The sequence below is a fragment of the Bos javanicus genome, chromosome 1 (assembly GCF_032452875.1).
Source record: "Bos javanicus breed banteng chromosome 1, ARS-OSU_banteng_1.0, whole genome shotgun sequence".
Lineage (NCBI taxonomy): Eukaryota > Metazoa > Chordata > Mammalia > Artiodactyla > Bovidae > Bos > Bos javanicus.
The window spans coordinates 17,964,090-17,986,209 of record NC_083868.1 but is presented as its reverse complement, the minus strand read 5'-3'; positions in this window follow the sequence as shown (position 1 = coordinate 17,986,209).

The window sequence follows — 22,120 nt, the reverse complement described above, 5'->3', positions numbered from 1 at the left end:
AGGAGACCATGGTTCAGTTCCTGGTCAGGAAGATCCCCTGGAGAAGGGATAGGCCGCCCACTCCAGTATTGTTGGGTTTCCCTGGTGGTTCAAATGGTAAAGAATTCACCACCTGCAATGTGGGAAACTTGGTTTCGATCCCTGAGTTGGGAAGGAGGAGGGCATAGCACTCACTCCAATATTCTTGCCCGGAGAATCCCGTGGACAAAGGAGCCTGATGGGCTACAGTCCATAGGGTCGCAAAGAGTCAGACACCAACTGAAGGGACTTAGCATGCACACACTTCAGGACATCTGAAATTGTCATGAGAAAAACATGCCTGGTCTAATTTGTTTTTCTCAACAGGGGAATCTAGATCGGCCAAACCCTAACTAATTTCCACTGAACACCTGGGCATATGTAGGAACACAAAGCTCAGCAGAACTATCAAATTAAACCCAGGTTAGACCAACTTACCTTCTGCCACTCTGAAAATCCATGAGGATAAATCATGATTGTTGTAGTAAGTACTGACTTTGGGGATGGTTAGTTTTGTTTGGTTTTTGGTCACAGCATTTTTGTGACTTCTGTTGCTGTTGTTTGTTCAGTTACTAAGTCATGTCCAACTCTGCAACCCCATGGACTTCAGCACTCCAGATTTCCCTGTCCTTCACCATCTCCTGGAGTTTGCTCAAACTCATATCCATTGAGTCGGTGATGCTATGACTAGTGCAAACTAATACAAGAACTTAGGCCCACTTACCAGGCATACGCAATTTAAAAGAAAAATAAACAAATACATATCTAAATTATTACTTTCTTTTTACTTTTTCACATATGCTTATAAAAGAAGTAGAAAAATAATGCCAAAGTAGGTGGAACATTTAATTTTTTTTTAATTTAGTCAATTATGGTTGCAATAAAATAAAGTTGCCTTTCACTAAATCTGATTTTATTAAGGAATTCCAACTTGCATCTTTTTATATGTTCAAATATTTGAATAAATCTATGGCTTTGATTTTCATTCTCTAAACAAAAAGCTCTGTAGTTAGAAATTTCACTTTTGTGTAGATTACCTATCATTCTAGCATTAGAAGTTTTTCAGTTTGTTTGATTTGATTTACGTACTGCTTTTTTTTTTTTTAATTTAACAAATTGGTGCTGGATATAATATTGAAGATATTTGCATAAACTTTTTTTCCCCTATTTGAAAAGTCCAGTTGAACAAACTCAGTAAAATTTTCTAAGTAACATTGTGATAAAAATAATGAATATTTTCCCTGATAGTTCGGTTGGTAAAGAACCTACCTGCAATGCAGGAGACCCCAGTTCAATTTCTGGGTTTGGAAGATCCCCTGGGCAAGTGATAGACTACCCACTCCAGTATCTTGGGCTTCCCTTGGGACTCAGCTGGTAAAGAATCTGCCTGCAATGCAAGAGACCTGGGTTCGATCTCTGTGTGGGAAGACCATATGGAGGAGGGAAAGGTAACCCACCTCCAGCATTCTGGCCCTAGAGAATTCCATGGACTGTACAGTCCATAGGGTCACAAAGAGACAGACATAACTGGGCAACTTTCACTTTGAATTTTCAGTTCAGTTCAGTTCAGTCGCTCAGTCGTGTCTGACTCTTTGTGACCCCATGAATTGCAGCACGCCAGGCCTCCCTATCGATCACCAACTCCTGGTGATCAAACTCATGTCGATTGAGTCCGTGATGCCATCCAGCCATCTCATCCTCTGTCGTCCCCTTCTCCTCCTGCCCCCAATCCCTCCCAGCATTAGAGTCTTTTCCAATGAGTCAACTCTTTGCATGAGGTGGCCAAAGTATTGGAGTTTCAGCTTTATCATCAGTTCTTCCAATGAACACTCAGGACTGATCTTCTTTAGAATTGACTGGTTGGATCTCCTTGCAGTCCAAGGGACTCTCAACAGTCTTCACCAACACTGCAGTTCAAAAGCATCAGTTCTTCAGCAGTCAGCTTTCTTCACAGTCCAACTCTCACATCCATACATGACCACTGGAAAAAACAGAGCCTTGGCTAGATGGACCTTTGTTGGCAAAGTAATGTCTCTGCTTTTGAATATTCTGTCTACGATGGCCATAATTTTCCTTTGAAGAAGTAACTGTCTTTTAATTTCATGGCTGCAGTCACCATGTGCAGTGATTTTGGAGCCCCAGAAAATAAAGTCTGACACTGTTTCCACTGTTTCCCCATCTATTTCCCATGAAGTGATGGGACCAGATGCCATGATCTTCGTTTTCTGAATGTTGAGCTTTAAGCCAACTTTTTCACTCTCCACTTTCACTTTCATCAAGAGGCTTTTTAGTTCCTCTTCACTTTCTGCCATAAGGGTGGTGTCATCTGCATATCTGAGGGTATTGATATTTCTCCTGGCAATCTTGAATGCAGCTTGTGCTTCTTCCAGCCCAGCATTTCTCATGATGTCCTCTGCATATAAGTTAAATAAGCAAGGTGACAATATACAGCCTTGACCTACTCCTCTTCCTATTTGGAACCAGTCTGTTTTTCCATGTCCAGTTCTAACTGTTGCTTCCTGACCTGCATATAGGTTTCTCAAGAGGCAGGTTAGGTGGTCTGGTATTCCCATCTCTTTCAGAATTTTCCACAGTTTATTGTGATCCACACAGTCAAAGGTTTGGCATAGTCAATAAATCAGAAATAGATGTTTTTCTGGGAGTCTCTTGCCTTTTCGATGATCCAGTGGATGTTGGCAATTTGATCTCTGGTTCCTCTGCCTTTTCTAAAACCAGCTTGAACATCTGCAAATTCATGGTTCACATATTGCTGAAGTCTGGCTTGGATAATTTTGAGCATTACTTTACTAACAGGTGAGATGAGTGCAATTGTGTGGTAGTTTGAGCATTCTTTGGCATTGCCTTTCTTTGGGATTGGAATGAAAACTGACCTTTTCCAGTCCTGTGGCCACTGCTGAGTTTTCCAAGTTTGCTGGCATATTGAGTGCAGCACTTTCACAGCATCATCTTTCAGGATTTGAAATAACTCAACTGGAATTCCATCACCTCCACTAGCTTTGTTTGTAGTGATACTTTTAAGGCCCACTTGACTTCACATTCCAGGATGTCTGGCTCTACAGCTCTAGGTGAACAATCACATCACTGTGACTATCTTGGTCATGAAGATCTTTTTGTACAGTTCTTCTGTGTATTCTTGCCACCTCTTTTTAATATCTTCTGCTTCTGTTTGCTCCAGACCATTTCTGTCCTTTATCGAGCCCATCTTTGCATGAAATGTTCCCTTGGTATCTCTAATTTTCTTGAAGAGATCTCTAGTCTTTCCCATTCTGTTGTTTTCCTCTATTTCTTTGCATTTATTGCTGAGGAAGGCTTTCTTATCTCTCCTTGCTATTCTTTGGAACTCTGCATTTAGATGCTTATATCTTTCCTTTTCTCCTTTGCTTTTTGCTTCTCTTCTTTTCACAGCTATTTGTAAGGCTTCTTCAGACAGCTATTTTGCTTTTTTTCTTTTCCATGGGGATGGTCTTGATCTCTGTCTCCTGTACAATGTTACAAACCTCCATCCATAGTTCATCAGGCACTCTGTCTTTCAGATCTAGTCCCTTAAGTCTATTTCTCACTTCTACTGTATAATCATAAGGGATTTGATTTAGATCATATCTGAATGGTCTAGTGATTTCCCCTACTTTCTTCAATTTAAGTCTGAATTTGGCAATATGGAGTTCATGATCGGAGCCACAGTCAGCTCCAAGTCTTGTTTTTGCTGTCTGTATAAAGTTTCTCAATCTTCGGCTTCAAATATTATAATCAATCGGATTTCAGTGTTGACTATCTGGTCATGTCCATGGGTAAAATCTTCTCTTGTGCTGTTGGAAAATGGTTTTTGCTATGACCAGTGCATTCTCTTGGCAAAACTCTATTAGTCTTTTCCTTGCTTCGTTCTGTATTCCAAGGCCAGATTTGGCCGTTACTCCAGGTGTCTTTTGACTTCCTACTTTTGCATCCCAGTCCCCTATAGTGAAAAGGATATCTTTTTGGGGTATTAGTTCTAAAAGGTCTTGTAGGTCTTCATACAACTGTTCAACTTCAGCTTCTTCAGCATTACTGGTTGAGGCATAGACTTGGATTTCTGTGATATTGAATGGTTTGCCTTGGAAACGAACAGAGACCATTCTGTCGTTTTTGAGATTGCATCCAAGTACTGCATTTCAGACTCTTTTGTTGACCATAATGGCTACTCCATTTCTTCTAAGGGATTCCTGTGCACAGTAGTAGATGTAATGGTCATCTGAGTTAAATTCACCCATTCCAGTCCATTTTAGTTTGTTGATTCCTAGAATGTCGACGTTCACTCTTGCCATCTCCTATTTGACTACTTACAATTTGCCTTGATTCATGGACCTAAAGATCCAAATTCCCTTTAAGCGTTAAAACTACATACATTCAAAAAGAGAAAAGGTTTTGTTTTGTTTTTTTTCCTGTTTTGATTTAATATTTTGCTCTTTCTCCTGATGGCAAAGGTTTTGTGACTTTCATGTTATTGTGTAAAATTTGGGATAAATACCACAGACAAATGTTGGCCTCATAAAGTAAATCAACCACCATTTATGGCTCCTGTTTCATTTCTGTACTTTCCTTTCTTTTAAACAGAACAAACATGCTATAGGGTTTTTCTTAAAATCAGTTTGAAAGTGTGTTTCTGTTATGAGGCATCAGTATGAAATATAGTTTTCTGATAACATGATGGGGAAAATAAGTTTTTGTCTTTTTCATAGGTGGATAGCAGGTTGAAAATGTATAGTCTCAATATGGCAATAATTCAAACTATAATGAGAAATGCAAAGCAAAACAAAATGTAAACAAAAGACATAGATGCAAATACCATGTTTATCATGAAAGGTTATAGAATCATTTTGAAATTAAATAAAAGAGAAACTGAGGTTCAAATGAAACAAAAACCTATTCAGGTGGTCATAAATCAATTTCTTAAAAGATGCTAACTACTAAAATTCAACCAATATTAAATTGTATCTATTTTTAAAAATGAATTTATTTAGTTAGAAAATTCTCCCCAAAGAACTCCAAATACAGATGGTTGCACCAAAGAAGCTTACTAACAGATTATCATCTAATTAACACCAGTTTTATACAATCTCTCCTGGAAAAAAGGAGGAGATACTCCCAATTTGTTTTATAAGTCCATATATCCTAATTCCAAAATTTTAAAAACAAATAAAATAGTAGATCAGTATCTCTCAGGATCATAGGTGCAATATTACTCAAAAATGCATAGCAAATCAAATTTAGTGATATAAAAAATTAATATAACCTATGACCAAAGGGATTTTATTCCAGAGACACAAGGTTGGCTCAGTATTCTAAAATCCATCAATTTATAATTTCTCATGTTAATAAGTTACAGTATAAAAATCACACATATATCAGTTGATACAGAAACAGTATTTGACAAAAATCAACAACCTCTAGTGACAAAAATTCTGAATAAATTAAAAATAGAAACTTCTTCAACTTGATAAAGACATATACAAAAAAAACTAAAGTTAACATATTTAATGATTAATGACTAGGTGACTGTTTAATGAATAAATTTTTTCTTCTTAGATCAAGAACAAAAAAAAATATTCTTTGTCACCTCTATATAGTCTGGAAGTCCTAGTCAGAGCAGTAGACAAAAAGGAAATGAAAGGTACACAGATTGGAAAAAGAATAAATAAAGCTGTGTTTATTCATAAATGAGATGATTATATACAGAGAAAATTTCAAGGCATGTACACAAAACTTCCAAAACTAATAATTGAGGTAAAGTCAACATACAATAAACAACTGTACTTGTACATACTAGCAATGAGCATATGGAAACTTAAATTAGAAACTTAATAACAGTTACAGTTGCCCAAAAGATTAAATTCTTGGGTTTAAATATAATAAAAGATGTACAGGGTTTATATAATGAAAGTTACAAAATACTAATGAAACAAAACAAAGACTAAATAATTGTAATGATATGCGACCATGTCCACATCAAACTTGGGAGAAAGCTTAGAGATTATAAGATGTTGATCATTTTCATTATCCAGAAGAATAGATGATAAAGTTTAAAAATTAATAACATAAAAACCATTTTTTTCTCAAAAATATTTGGCATTAAGAAACTTTTATTTCATTTATTTTAAATATTTACTCAAAACTGTTTCTTATATACACAGACTTCTGTGTACACTTGAGGTTGCATAGTAATATAGCAGGATTAGGCAAAGTCTTATGGTAAACACAGTGATTTTTCTCAGATTAGCAGGTGGATTTCAGGACTTTTAAGTAAACATTTTGAAAGTTTGTATTCTCAAAAAATAAATGCTAAAAGTTTGTGCAAGTTCTGTCAGAACAATACCACTTTTATGTGTTTTTTTGTGTATCATGTGAGAAAGATTGCAATTATTTATCCAAAGAATAAATGATCTGGTATCTTGAGTTTTCATATAATATAGTAGAATTTATTGTGTAGCCATATCAAACTGAGAACAAAAAACTACTGTAGCTCAAAAAGCATTTTATTATTGATAGGTAGGGCTGAGGGGATTGGTTGAGGTATACTATTTCTTTATGAGGCTATTCACCTTGATTTTGACCCATTGTTTATCTTTTTTTTTTTTTCTTTTTTCCAACACCATTACACAAAAACTGTTCCATAAATCTGTTTGGCTTCCTATTTCTATTGTTATTATCAATTTTTATTTGTTTTATATATTTTATGATATTAAACTACTTAATATTACTTAATAAGTTATTTGATATTACATCTGTTTAAGAAGGGGAATTTTTAAGGAGGTCAAAAACAGCAAAAGCATACAAGAAAATAAAAGAAATTTAAAACTTCTAAAATGATAAAAGACTGAAACATACACAGTAATTTTAAGCAACCCAAATGATCTTTTGAGAAAAGGAAAAAAAAAAAACTAATTCAATTAGAACTAAAAATCCTTATCATTATTAAAATACAATGGTCATTACAATAATAATTGTTACAGACAAGCTCCTTTAGTAGATGTTAAAAATCGATGATGGACTGAAGATTTGGAACAAATATAATATGATGGCCTCAAAGTATACTGACATGATACTTACCAATTATAAAGAGAACATTGATATTGCAATGAAGAAATTCAGAAGACCAAGTGACATCATTATTAATGACATATTAACTTAAGGGGATGACAGAGGATGAGATGGCTGGATGGCATCACCAACTCAATGGACATGAGTGTGGGTGAACTCTGGGAGTTGGTGATGAACAGGGAGGCCTGGCGTGCTGTGATTCATGGGTTCACAAAAAGTCGGACACCACTGAGCGACTGAACTGAACTGAACATCAAATAACCTCTGATAAGGTGTATTAAGAAGGACACCACATTATACTGTGATATTCTTGTCAAAAATGTACATAACCTCCATTTAACCATGAGAAAATACCAGAAAAACAAAAATTAGGAAGTATTCTGAAGGAAAATGCATACAGCTACTTTTCAAAAGAATCAAGATGGTGAAAGTCAAGGAAAGACTGTGGGATGAGTATAGACTGGAGGAAAAGAGGGAGATACAACATTTAAATTAAATATGGGGTCCTCAGAAGAACATTAGGAAAAAAAGATTGAGATTTTAAACAAGGTCTTAATGTTTAGTTAATATAATCAATATCACTACTATCAATGATAAGTAGATTGTGATTATGTTAACTTTAGAGGAGGCTAAGTGAAGGGTGTGAGTTCTATATTATCTTTTTTTAAATATTCTGCAAGTTTTAAATTATTTGAAAGTAAAAAGGATTGGTCTCTAACATATTCACAGCAATAAACAATTCCCAACTAAATCAATATATTAAATTTTTGTTTTACAAAAATAAAATAAGAATAAAACAATGGTTAGATTCTTGTGTAATTAAATGATTATGATGGAATTGTCTTTTAATCCCATAAATTATCTCGTGGAAACTGACAAAGCAACTATATAGCAAGTAGAACCAAAACAAACAAACAAACAAAAAAACCCAAGCCAAAACATGATGAAGCCAGAATATAAACATGGGTAGGGGGTATGATGTCAAATATTGACAAGGTCAAGTTACACAGAAGTATAGGAGAGTCCAGAGGGAAGGGAAAAAGTTAGTATGATGGTCTTATATTTAATCCAGAGAACCCAGAAGTTTCCTATGGTACTTATTCATTCTCCCTGGTAAAATTATAAGTAGACAATTCAATAAGTGGATCAGAAAGAGACCATCAAAACTAAGGAAAAGATTTCACAGTTCCAATCTATAAATTATGTCAAAATTACTGGGGAGAAACATTTTGGTAGTTTCATGGGGCTCTGTGCTTCCAACGTATGGGGCCCAGGTTTGATCCCTGGTTGGGGAACTAGGATCCCACATGCCTCATGGGTGGCCAAATAAATGAATAAAATAGATAAGCAATAAGGAATAAAAATTTACCATGGAATATCTGAAAATTACTGGGGTCAGGTATGGCTAAAAATCTCAAAACATCCAACAAAAACTCTTTTTTGAGAGGACAGAGACTCGTACTGAAAAAATCTGCTGACAGCAGCTGGTAAATTGAGCTGAGTAGAAACACTGGGAATAAGGAAGAGAAAAGAGAGAAGATGTAGAGAAGTCACCACTCTCTCACAATAAGAAAAAGCAAAGCAAATGAGAGGTCAATGATTTTTCTTTATTCTATTCAAGAACTGGCATTGTAGGACAAATCCCCACCTTGAAATTGGTAGAGAGAGATAAATACTGAGAATTACAGCAAAAAAGTTGCTTACCCAGAGGCATCAACTGTAGAAAATATTATACAGTAATTTTGACCAACTGCTGAAATCTGAGTATGGACTAACTCGAGAAGGAGAAATTTCTGGGACCCACCATGTATAAAAACTCCTCACATTTTTATGGGCTTACTGGTAGTTCCTCATGTGATCCCTCATGGCACTGGTAAAGGGGAAAGAAGAATAAACCTTGTGAAATATGACCAGAAGTTTGTCTCTAACAAATGCCTATTAAGTTTGTTCTCTAACCTTATGGTTACCAAGGGGGAGGGGGATGGGATGAAATGGTAGACTGGGATTGACATATATGCACTGTTATGCATAAAATAAATAACTAGGGAGAACCTACTCTATAACATAGGAAATTCTACTCAATGCTCTGTGGTGACCTAAACTGGAAAGAAATCTTAAAAAGATTGTAATATGTATACAGATATATTACAAACCCTAGGACAACAATTAAAATTATTTTTAAAAGGATTATAGAGAAGAGAAGAAATGGAATCATTTCCATGCAGTGGTAAAGAATCTGCCTGCTAATGCAGGAGACTAAAGAGAGGAGGATTTGAATTCTGGGTTGGAAAGATCCCCTGGAGTAGGAAATGGCAAGGCAATCCAGTATTGTAGCCTAGAAAATTCCATTGACAGAGGATTCTGGGGGGCTACAGTCCATGGGGTTCCAAACATTAAGACAGAGCTGAGCACGTGCAGGCATAAATAACATATTCAATTGAAATCAAGGAAAACCTAAAAGAGGGAACAAAAAGGGAAAGAAAAAAAAATGCAACTAAGGGAAAATTGTTACAGCAAGTTGAATATTAATTCAACTATATCAATTATCACTAAAAATATGAATAATCTAAACATAGCAATTACAACAGAAAAATAACAGGAGATTAAAAAAACAAGAATTTTTTTTTTTTTTTTTTTTGGGTCACAGGGACACCACTATAAAGTAAGGTTCAGGTTGGTTGAAACTGAAAAGATAGAGAAATATGTACTCTGTTAATAGTAACTAAAAGAAAGTTGGAGTTGCTGTATTAATTTCTGACAAAGTAGATTCTAGAGTAAGAAAAATTATCAGTGATAAATAGGGGCATTATACCATGATAAAGTGGTCGATTCTCCAAGAATAAATAAAAATTTTAAACGAATATCTGTATCTAACAGAGTGTTAAAATGCATGTGACAAACATTGATAAGACTACAAGAAGAAATTGACAAATCCATTACTATTGTTTAAGACTTTGATAGTCTCTCAATAACTGATAGGCTAAGCGGATAGAAAACCACTTATAATGTAGTTGATTTGAGTAGTCTCATCAATCAACCTTATCCAATTGATGTTGATCAACTACTTTATCCAACAACAGCAGAATACACATTCTTCTCAAAGTCACAGGAAACATTCAAAAATTCACAAATATTTGGAGATTAAAGGAAGCACTTTCTAAATAACAAATGGACAAAAGAAGAGAAACTTTAAAATATTTTAAACTAATTGAAAATAGAACTTATCAAAATCTGCAGGATGCAGCAAAAGTAGTGCTGAAAAAAGATAAAGGATCTAAACTCAATCATCTAAGTTTCTTATTTAAGAAACTGAAGTAAGAAGAGCAAGATAACTGTCAAGAAGCAGAAGAAAAATAATAACAAAAAGTTATTATTATAAAGCTAAAAAGTGGTATACCTCTCTAGAACAGTACAATGAAGCTTCTCATAATATGGAAACTGTGACTAGGAGAGTCAGACACTTTTGATTGTCCTCTGGCTAAGACAGATAGAGAAAAAGTAGAGTTCATAGCATGTGCATGGAAAAACACACACTTTACGTAAAAGATGAGAAGTGCCTCAGGATGTGGCCCTTATTCTGACAGCTTACTCTAGTTTTCACCCCTTTTTGAGGCCCTACTATGTACCTCCTCTTGGATTCAAGGAGATTCCTTTGAGGAACCTTGTGTAATTTTACTTAGATTAATTAATTTCATTTTTATTAATTGTAAGCAAGAGGTGGAATAACTAAGACACATAGCTAAGTAGCAAAGTCATTAATAAAAAGAATCTTCAGCCCTGTCTTTTTTTTTTCTTATAATAACTGGAGGTTATGAATGGATTTGGGCTATTAACATCACAAGGTTAAACTGAATACTCATATTTCTTAGAAAACACCTTAAGTTGAAAAGTAGGAACTTAGATTTTGGTACATATGTAACTGCTGTGAGATTATTAGAAGGATTTGTAGATTTATTATGAGATAATCATTAACTAATACTAGTGATAATCAGGGAAAAAAATTCACTGGAATTCCAGTGGTCTATATTAAAGATAATAACATCTCCATTGAATATTCAAGAGGTTTTACAGAACTAAACAGTTTCAACTTATTTCTTGGTTCCAACTTTGACTAATTTTTATTTTTGCCTGTGATCATTTGTCAAATCACACACACATAAACATATCAATAAACAGATACACACAGATGTTCATATATAACTCTAATATTTTTCTATTCTGCAGTTTTTTAACCAAGTTCTTTGTACCCTCTGAAATTAGAACTCTGTGTTGATATTATTGTGAAAGGCAAGTACATAGTAGAACAGGCTAAGGGCAACCTATATCTTGAAATAATTCCTTTGACTAAATGTACAGAGATTTCAGAACTTTGTGATAAAAGTCATTACCATGGTACAGATTCCTGATTACTTTTGTTTTAAAAAAGCTTTGAGAATATCCCACTTAGAGTTTTGGACAACTCTTTTGATTACTTTGGAATTAATCAGCGCTATCTCCATTCTTTTACTTAGGTAAAATGTGTTTTGAAGTTCCTTTTCTATAAAGGGCATTGGTATCAATGGCAGTTCATTTTCTCCTGGGATGCTCTTACAATTTTGCTGTGCTAAATGCTTCCACTAAGCACTTAGTGGAGGTTGAGGTCACCTCTCTTGTTAAAGAAGAAAAATTGCAACCCTTTAACTCCAAGTTTCCCATAGTGCAGTGTAAATCGTAATTAAAAGCTGGAATTAATTTTTAATGACAGAAATTTTATTCTCGTTATCTATTCCTGCTGTTTAGGTAGGTAAATGTTAATTTGAAACGATATATTCTGACCCCAAAGACATTCATTTTATTCCACAATGTCACATGTCTTATAAAACATGGTGATACAGTAAGAGAAATCGTATTTCTTCCAGGTGTCCGGAGACAATGCCATGTTCCAAGTAAAATGCTTCTATGAAAGTAATGACAAAGTCATTTCCAGGGTGAGGGTTTCCAGTAATTGATAGTTTTCTACTAAGTGGGAAAGCCAATTCCATTGTTGATAGCTCTGAATAGCACAGCTGCTATCATAGACATTTAAAGTGTGTGTGTGTGTGTTTAAACTTATGAAATCTACACCCTACTTAGCGTTCTGCATGCATAAGTCCTACTTTCTGTGTTTATATGGTGATCTGATCATATGAGACTTTTGACTTTGGGGAATGACCTTTAATTTCTTCAGTGAAAATAATAAACAAACCTTCATGTCATAGTAATGATTAAATGAGATACCGTGAAATAACATTGCTATGCAGTAAAGAAGAAGTATTGCATTAGTTCTAGTTACCTTTTCTTCAGCACCTACAGACAGTAAGAAGGATGAAGACTTCTCATTTTTTGGCAAGAAAATTATGCTTTATATTGTATATTCCTTAGAATTCAGAAAAATATTAATAATACAAAAGATGTCTTCTAAGAGATGAACTTTTAAGTTAATGCACTTTTATATAACATTAGAAATGTATGTTTTAAACTGAAACATCTTTTAGGCAACTGACCGAGATTCTTACCTGTTTGAAGTAATTAACATATATAAGAAATAAATGTTCCATTGAGAGGGACTGATTCAACCAGAAAATCATAGGGAAAAAAAAAATTGAATAAGCAAGAGACATTTTTAAAAGAAGAACTTGAGCTATATATTTAAGTAACTTTGCCTCATCAGCTGGCCCAACCCTACTGAGGAGATATTTGCTTCACCTCTTGACATTAAATACAGATAAAAAATCTATTTCAATTTGCTTATATCCATATGTGCCAAGCAAGATGCTGTTTCTTCCAGGGAAAGAATGGGTTAGTCATAACATATGTGAGTATTTCTGTGCAAGTAGGAATTGCATCTCGTATTTAAGAAATGGTATTTTCAATATGATCTTCTTTCTTTGTAAAGATGTGACATTTTGGGTGCTGTGAAAAAAGTTAGAATTGGTGGCAAGAACACAGCCTTTGGTAAATTTGCCAAAATAATGAACATTACTTGTGAGACTCCCTTAGAGTCCTGTCACTAATGTTGTTGTTGTTGTTCAGCTGCTCAGTGTGTCCGACTCTTTGTGATCCCATGGACTGCAGCATGCCAGGCTTCCCTGTCCTTCACCATCTCCCAGAGATTGCTCAAATTCAGGTTCATTGAGTCAGTGATGCCATCCTACCATCTCATGCTCTTGTCGTCCCCTTCTCCTCCTGCCTTCAGCCTTTTTCAGCATCACAGTCTTTTACAGTGAGTCACTTCTTCGCATCAGGTGGCCAAGGTATTGGAGCTTCAGCCTCAGTCCTTCTAAAGAATATTCAGGATTGATTTCCTTTAGGATTAACTGGTTCGATCACTCCAAGGAACTCTCTAGAGTCTTTTCCAACACCACCGTTTAAAAGCACCAATTCTTCAGTGCTCAGCCTTCCTTATGGTCCAACTCTAACAACCATACGTGACTACTGGAAAAACCATGGCTTGACTATACGGACCTTTATCAGACCTTTGTCACTAGTATGACCAGGGTAATCATGATTACTGGAAAAGATGGTCAGCACAGTCTTTCTGCCAAGGCTTTTAAGAATGAGCCTTGAACTTGGAACACGTCTGTACCAAGAGAAAGGGAGCCCTCACAGCCTGCACTGGGCTCATCCCTTTTTTTTTTTTTATTTTAAATTGGAGTATAGAGCTTTACAATGCTGTGTTAGTTTCCATTGTGTGAGCATCTTTCCCTGTCCTAGACTGGATGCGTACTCCTCTATTCTGAGGCTTAAGCTTGTGATTCATGTGGCCCTCAGGCATGCCTTGCTCTCTGCATTTCTGACATCAAAGGAGAGAGATTGAGGTATTTCACTGCTGCAAAGAATAAGGCATGTGCAGCTTCTTTACCTACCTTGGCATTGGAGTGGATCCACTGGCTATGGAAGACATGCAGTGCAAGAGGCTACATCCTGGGCACCCTTTCTCCTCGTTTGCAGTAAGTACACACTCGACTGCTTGAGCCTGGTGGACAAGTTGTCTGCTTTCAGGAACCTCTTTTCATGCACTACTCTCTTCCCTGACTGGACTGATCTACCTTTAACCTCAGCCACAGCTTTAGGCAGCCTTTACAAAAGCAGTCAGCACACAAGATATATACACCAGCCCTGAGATCATGAAGGGCTTCCCTGGTGGCTCATATGCTAAAGAATCTATCTGCAATCCAGGAGACCTGGGTTCTGTCCCTGGGTTGGGAAGATCCCCTAGAGAAGGAAAATTCCATGGACAGAGAAGCCTGGTGGGTTACAGTCCTTGGTGTTGCAGAGTCAGACATAGCTGAGCAACCAACAGATGCACAAAAAACAGCTTGGCAAGTGAGGAGTGGAATAATGATGTACTTATATACACCTAGTCCGTCTCAGAAGTGCAAGTACGATTTCTACTAAACACACACAATTGGAAAAAATGCAGAAAATTACTTTAAAACAAAAATGTAAAGTTAGAAAAAATGTCAAGCAGGTATTGATACCTCTGTAGCTCTGATATATTTTACTGGTCTAAATAATCAAGTGGATTAAATATTAATGGTGTGGTGTTATGAAAAAAAAAGCCTGGCTTTCACAGAAGCTTGTGCAATGAAAATCAAACAATTATCTAAAACTCGAGATCTTGAAACCTATAGTAGATAATCCAACAAAAGGAGATGACAGGGACACTATCCACAAAATGCCACTTGAATACAGCTTAAGACATGATTGTGAAGTGTTCTCTTCCTGCCCACATCCTTGTCAATACTTGGTATTGACTTTTTTTTTACATAAATCTAGTAGGTATACAGTTATACTCATAGAGGTTTTCTTTGTCATTTCCCTAGTGATTAATGAGATTGTGAGAATTTTTCATATGCTTATTGTCTTTTTATATTTCTATTTTTGGGGGAATAGTACCACTCATGACTTCTACTCACTTAAAAAAAAAAATTATCCATCTTCCTTTACTGGTTTCAAGAGCTGTTATGTATTCTGGATACTAGATGTTGTTCTTGTTCAGTCACTCTGGGTAGTAGATAGTTGCTTTTATATTGCTATCTTCTACTACTTTGCAGACAGTCTTTTCACCTCTTAAAAAATACCTTTAATGAATATGCATTCTTAAGTTTAATATAGTTCCATTTATCAGTTACTTTCTTTATGGAAACTGATATTATAGTCTTGTTTTAAATTTTTTTTTAACTTATTTTAAAGGATATTCTAAGTTTTATTCTAGCTCCTCTGTCCGAGGACTTCTCCAGGCAAGAATACTGGAGTGGGTTGCCATGCCCTTCTCCAGGGGACCTTCCCAACCCAGAGACTGAACCCAGGTTTCCCATATTTCAGGCAGATTCTTTACTATCTGAGCCACCAGGAATGCCCATTCTAGAAAATGTATTATATTTTAATAGTAATGAAATTTGGAACTGATTTGTCATTTTTTCCCTAATTGAGGTATTCAACTGACTCTTTGTTCACTGATAGGCAATGTTCATCTTGTTATAAATCAAGTATCCCTGAATATGTAGTTTTGTTTCTAAATTCTACTATTTTCCATTGGTTTATCAGTCTATATTTGAACTAATGTTGTAATAACTGTAGTTTCATACTATTTTCATCTAGCATTTTAAATCTAACTTTTTCCTACTTTAAGATCGTTTGGCAACTCTATCTCTTGCATTTCTATATTCACTTTAATATAAGTCTGTCAATTTCCACAGAAAAACATCTGGGGTTTTAAATGGAATTAAATTAAACCTATTTTTTACAAAAATAAATTTCTTTAATTCATGACCATTTTATATTTCTCTGCTCTTTATGTCTCTTTTAATTTTTTTTGAATATGTTAGTATATTAGTAGGAACATTGCACAATTTTCATTATATTTATGCCTATGGATTGCAAATATATTAATTTTTACATTTTAATTTAAATTTTTACTGCTATAAATAAGTAGGTGTAATCTTTCTATATTCTGTTTCTAATTATTATAATTATTTTGCATTAAGACATTCACAATCATGTTGTCTTACATCATAGTAATTTTAGCACACCCATACCAATCCTTGAATTTTTATTTTTATGCTTGCCTTATTCTACTTGGTAAAGTCAGAATATAGTACTGCATAGATATACTAATTATAAATGTTTTATGTATTTGTAACATTAGAGGTAAAACTGTCAATAATTCATAATTAAGCAGGATGTGCTTTGGTTTTGTGTAGTTATTCTATATTACATTAAGGAAATTCCTAAAATTATTTCTATTCCTTGCTTCCATGGCTTTTTTTACCTTGACTAGCTGTTGAATAATATATGCTTTTTGTCCAATGTTATCAGAATGTTATCCTTAATTTACTTTAAAATTTTATTCTAATATAATTTTTAGGAATAAGGATTCCTATCATGTAGTGAATCATATTGATTGAATTTCAATTGCAAAATGACCTTCACATTCTTGAAATAAACTCAACATCAACATGAATAATTAATGACATTGAATTTGCTCTATTAATCTTTTGTTCATCATTTTGGACTCATGCTCATAAGAGATATTAGCCTCTAATAATTGTTATGTATTATGTGCAATATCCTTTTGTATTATATGTTGGCTTCATTCAAAGAAATAGATTTTCTGACATTTATTTTCTCTATTTTTAAAATATATTACCTTATCCACTCAGTTTGGAAGAATTCCCCACTTTAGGTCCTGGACATTACTTTGTAGAATTTTATATTTTTGATTTATTTAATAGTGCATGTCTATTTAGATTCTACAATTTTTAGTCAGTTTTGTTGTTTTGTTATTCCCTTTTTTCATTTGCATCTACATTTTCATATTTCATATATCCTCAATTTTTAAAACTTATTTTAACTTGCTTTTTGACCAACTATATAAAACATTTTGTTAATATCCCATGTCACAAGTAATGTTTTATACATATGGCATTATGTACATTCTGTCAATCATGTTCATGGCATATTATATTCGATGATTTTTGTTTCTTTGTGTATCAGTTATTGTGAGAAGTTTTTAAAAAAATATCTACCAAATTTGCCTATTATTTTTGTTTTCTCAATTTTTCTTTGTATATTTGGAAGTTATGCTATAGGTGAATGTATATTTAAATTTGATACTTCTGGTTGACTGACATTCACTTTAAAGAGATATCATCTATATATCTAGTAATTTTTCTAATCCTGAAGTCTACTCTTTATTCTATTATTATGGCAACTTTCTTTAAAAAGTTGGCTTAAAGCTCAACATTCAGAAAACTAAGATCATGGCATCCAGTCCCATCACTTCATGGGAAATAGACGGGGAAACAATGGAAACAGTGGCTGATTTTATTTTTCTGGGCTCCAAAATCACTGCAGATGGTGACTGCAGCCATGAAATTAAAAAACGCTTACTCCTTGGAAGGAAAGTTATGACCAACCTAGACAGCATTTTCAAAAGCAGAGACATTACTTTGCCAACAAAGATCCGTCTAGTCAAGGCTATGGATTTTCCTAGTGGTCATGTATGCATGTGAGAGTTGGACTATAAAGAAAGCTGAATGCCAAAGGATTGATGCTTTTGAACTGTGGTGTTGGAGAAGATTCTTGAGAGTTCCTTGGACTGCAAGGAGATCCAACCAGTCCATTCTAAAGGAGATCTGTCCTGGATGTTCATTGGAAGGACTGATGTTGGAGCTGAAACTCCAATACTTTAGACACCCAATGTGAAGAGCTGACTCATTTGAAAAGACCCTGATACTGAGAGGGATTGGGGCAGGAGGAGAAGGGGATGACAGAGGATGAGATGGTTGGATGGCATCACCGACTCAATGGACATGGGTTTGGGTGAACTCTGGGAGTTGGTGATAGACAGGGAAGCCTGGCGTGCTGCGGTTCCTGGGGTCGCAAAGAGTCTGACAAGACTGAGCAACTAAACTGAACTGAACTCACTTTGTTTTGGTTAGTGTGTACAAGTGAAAGTGTTAATATTCAGTCATGTCTGATTCTTTGTGACCCCATGGACTGTAGCCCACCAGGCTCCTCTGTCTATGGAATTTTCCAGGCAAGAATACTGGAGTGGATAGCCATTCCTTCTCCAGTCAACCTATCTGACTCAGGGATCAAACCCAGGTCTCCTGTATTGCAGGCAGATTGTTTACTGTCTGAGCCACCAGGAAGCTTCCACTTTTTTTTTTTTTTTTGGTTAGTGTACTAGCTATCTATTGCTGCTGTGACAAAGGGACTTCCCAGGTGGCACTAGTGATCAAGAATCCACTCGCAAATGCAGGAGACTTAAGAGACTTGGATTCAATCCCTGGGTTGGGAAGATGCCCTGGAGAAGGAAATGGCAACCCATTCCAGTATTTTTGCCTGGAGAATCCCATGGATAGAGGAGCTTGGTGGGCTTCAGTCCACAGGGTCACACACAGTTGTACACAGTTGAAGAGACTTAGCACACACACTGTGACAAAGTGCCATACACTTAGTAACTAAAGCAAACACAAATTCATTTCTTTAACAGCACTAGAAGTTGGATATACAAAAATCATCTTTGGTGTATTAAAGTCAAGGTGTTGATGAGGAACATTTAAGATAACTACTGTTTCCTTGCCTTTCGAAGATTCTAATGTCCACCTGGGTGGAAATTGGCTGATGGCCCTTTCTTGACCTTACTATATCCTGTTGTTTCTGTCATCACATTCTCTATTGTTCTTCTGATCTTTCAGGCTCCTTCATATAAAGACACCTTTGATTATTACAGGGCCACCTGGAAATTCCATTATCTTCACATCTCCAAACCTGCTAAGTCCCTTTTGCCTTGTAAAGTAAAATTTACATGATCTAGAGACTAGGGCATGGCCATTTCAAGGAGAGGCGTTATTCAGCTCATCCTTTTCTATTACTTTCAACATTTCTGTGTCTTTATATATGTACAGTCCATATCTTAGCTAGATTATTTATTCTGTGTATTTTAATGGGATATTATTGATAAATATTTTTAACGTACTTAAAACTTTATTTTTTTATTCTACTTATTCCATGTTGTTTTTTTAATCTTCCTTGCTTTTATTATTCATTTTTCCTTCTATAGCTTATTAATTAATGCATTCTTCATGGCTCATTTAGCAATTATCTAGAAATTATGACATGCCCCATTTAGTTGCTAAAGTCTAATATCAATTAGTACTTCCATCACTTATTGAAAATTGAGTGATCATGGAACACTTTGATATTTTGCACTAAACTTGCATGATATTTTATGTATATTTTATTTCTATACATATATAATCTCTACAAAGTCTTATTTCTATAGTCTACAATAGTTTATAATTTCCTTATAGCACTCTATCTTTTTATATGCTTTGCTCTCTGTATATCCATTTAATATTCTTTAATTTAATATTCTTTTTATCTCAATTTTTTCAATTGCAGAGCTGCTCGTGATTAATTCTCTCCATTTGGGGTTGGAAAAATATTCTTAATTTTCTTTCACCTCTGAAAGATTTATTTTTAGGGGAAGTCACATAGTGTTCTAAGTGGGCAGTTCTTTTCTTTCAGCACTTTTATGGCATTGTACCATTACCTTCTGCCTCTAGTTCTATATCTGGTAATCAACCATTAGTTTTATTCTTCTTCTTTGAAACTAATGTGATTTTATTTTTTTAGCTTTCATTATAAGATATGTTTTCATTATATTTACTGTTATGTGCCTTGGGGAGTTTTTCTTTTTATTTATTCATATTGCCTTTAAAAGAGCCCCTAAAACCTGTTATTTATGGTTGTGCATCAGTTTTAGAAAATTCTTAGCCTTTTATCTTCATTTGTTCATATTCTGTCAGATTATCTACCTTCCCTTCCTTGAACTCCAATTATACCTATAATCCTTAGTGAGACATTTAACAACAGGGACTTGGCAATCATATTTATTAATTTTAAACCCAAGAATTTTCGTTACTAGTTCTACCTATTAGTTAATCATGCATCTGTCAGTTTCCTCATTTGTAAAATGAAGACAATAATTACATTCCTGCTCTAGGACAGAAGTGCATATTAAAGGAAGATCAGATCAGATCAGATCAGTCGCTCAGTCGTGTCTGACTCTTTGCAACCCCATGAATCGCAGCACACCAGGCCTCCCTGTCCATCACTAACTCCCAGAGTTCACTGAGACATCCATCGAGTCAGTGATGCCATCCAGACATCTCATCCTCTGTCGTTCCCTTCTCCTCCTGCCCCCAATCCCTCCAAGCATCAGAGTTTTTTCCAATGAGTCAACTCTTCACATGAGGTGGCCAAAGTACTGGAGTTTCAGCTTTAGCATTATTTCTTCCAAAGAAATCCCAGGGCTGATCTCCTTCAGAATGGACTGGTTGGATCTCCTTGCAGTCCAAGGGACTCTCAAGAGTCTTCTCCAACACCACAGTTCAAAAGCATCAATTCTTTGGCACTCAGCCTTCTTCACAGTCCAACTCTCACATCCATACATGACCACAGGAAAAACCATAGCCTTGACTAGACGAACCTTTGTTGGCAAAGTAATGTCTCTGCTTTTGAATATGCTATCTAGGTTGGTCATAACTTTCCTTCCAAAGAGTAAGCATCTTTTAATTTCATGGCTGCAGTCACGACCTGTAGTGATTTTGGAGCCCCAGAAAATAAAGTCTGACACTGTTTCCACTGTTTCCCCATCATTTCCCATGAAGTGATGGCACCGGATGCAATGATCTTCGTTTTCTGAATGTTGAGCTTTAAGACAACTTTTTCACTCTCCACTATCACTTTTATCAAGAGGCTTTTTAGTTCCTCTTCACTTTCTGCCATAAGGGTAGTGTCATTTGCATATCTGAGGGTATTGATATTTCTCCTGGCAATCTTGATTCCAGCTTGTGTTTCTTCCAGTCCAGCGTTTCTCATGATGTATTCTGCATATAAGTTAAATAAACAGGGTAACAATATACAGCCTTGACATACTCCTTTTCCTATTTGGAACCAGTCTGTTGTTCCATGTCCAGTTCTAACTGTTGCTTCCTGACCTGCATACAAATTTCTCAAGAGGCAGATCAGGTGGTCTGGTATTCCCATCTCTTTCAGAATTTTCCACAGTTTATTGTGATCCACACAGTCAAAGGCTTTGGCATAGTCAATAAAGCAGAAATAGATGCTTTTCTGGAACTCGCTTGCTTTTTCCATGATCCAGTGGATGTTGGCAATTTGATCTCTGGTTCCTCTGCCCTCTCTAAAAACAGCTTGAACATCAGGAAGTTCACGGTTCACATATTGCTGAAGCGTGGCTTGGATAATTTTGAGCGTTACTGCACTAGCAGGTGAGATGAGTGCAATTGTGTGGTAGTTTGAACATTCTTTGGCATTGCCTTTCTTTGGGATTGGAATGAAAACTGACCTTTTCCAGTCCTGTGGCCACTGCTGAGTTTTCCAAATTTGCTGGCATATTGAGTGCAACACTTTCACAGCATCATCTTTCAGGATTTGGAATAGCTCAACTGGAATTCCATCACCTCCACTAGCTTTGTTCATAGTGATGCTTTCTAAGGCCCACTTGACTTCACATTCCAGGATGTCTGGCTCTAGGTCAGTGATCACACCACTGTGATTATCTGGGTCGTGAAGATCTTTTTTGTACAGTTCTTCTGTGTATTCTTGCCATCTCTTCTTAATATCTTCTGCTTCTGTTTGGTCCATACCATTTCTGTCCTTTATCGAGCCCATCTTTGCATGAAATGTTCCTTTGGTATCTCTGATTTTCTTGAAGAGATCCCTAGTCTTTCCCATTCTGTTGTTTTCCTCTATTTATTTGCATTGATCACTGAAGAAGGCTTTCTTATCTCTTCTTGCTATTCTTTGGAACTCTGCATTCAGATGTTTATATCTTTCCTTTTCTCCTTTGCTTTCTGCTTCTCTTCTTTTCACAGCTATTTGTAAGGCCTCCCCAGACAGCCATTTTGCTTTTTTCCGTTTCCTTTCCATGGGGATGGTCTTGATCCCTGTC